This window comes from Arachis ipaensis, unplaced genomic scaffold (assembly GCF_000816755.2).
Source record: "Arachis ipaensis cultivar K30076 unplaced genomic scaffold, Araip1.1 Aipa1002, whole genome shotgun sequence".
In the NCBI taxonomy this organism is placed as follows: Eukaryota; Viridiplantae; Streptophyta; class Magnoliopsida; order Fabales; family Fabaceae; genus Arachis; species Arachis ipaensis.
In genome coordinates, this window is record NW_015495958.1 from 8,803 (window position 1) to 9,329 (window position 527).

A 527-nucleotide genomic window follows, 5' to 3' on the forward strand; every position below is an offset into this window, starting at 1 on the left:
AAACAAAATCAAATCTATCAGCGTGATTCGTGGTATATCCGAAACAGTGAAGTGCTAGTGAAAGATCAAAAGAGAGAGAGAATAATTGAACCTGAGGGAGTGGCGGAGAGGGTGCAGCTGAAAGAGGGTGAGCATCGGCGCGTAGGCGAGGTAGAGCGTGAGATTCACGCGTCGGTGTAGTTGCGGGGCCTGAATTCCATCGAACGAAGAAACAAGAACTGAGCTGAGAGGTTTCACAGCGAAGACTGAAGTCGCCACCAAATATCGGCACTTTCTTTCCAGCGTTTCTTCCACAGTTGGTTAAGTCTTTTTCTTATTGTTATTCAAAAATATTATTTTTTTTTATGACTGGAAATAACATAAAAAAAGACCTAAGAAAAAGAGTAGAATTCTTCTCTAATAATAATGTCTAAACTATTACGGGGTAGCAACCGTTCCAAGTATACCTGCTTATTAAAAGCAGCAGTTTTCACCATTAAATCAGCCATTCTGTTTGCTGTGCGCTGAATGAGTACTACCGTAATTGT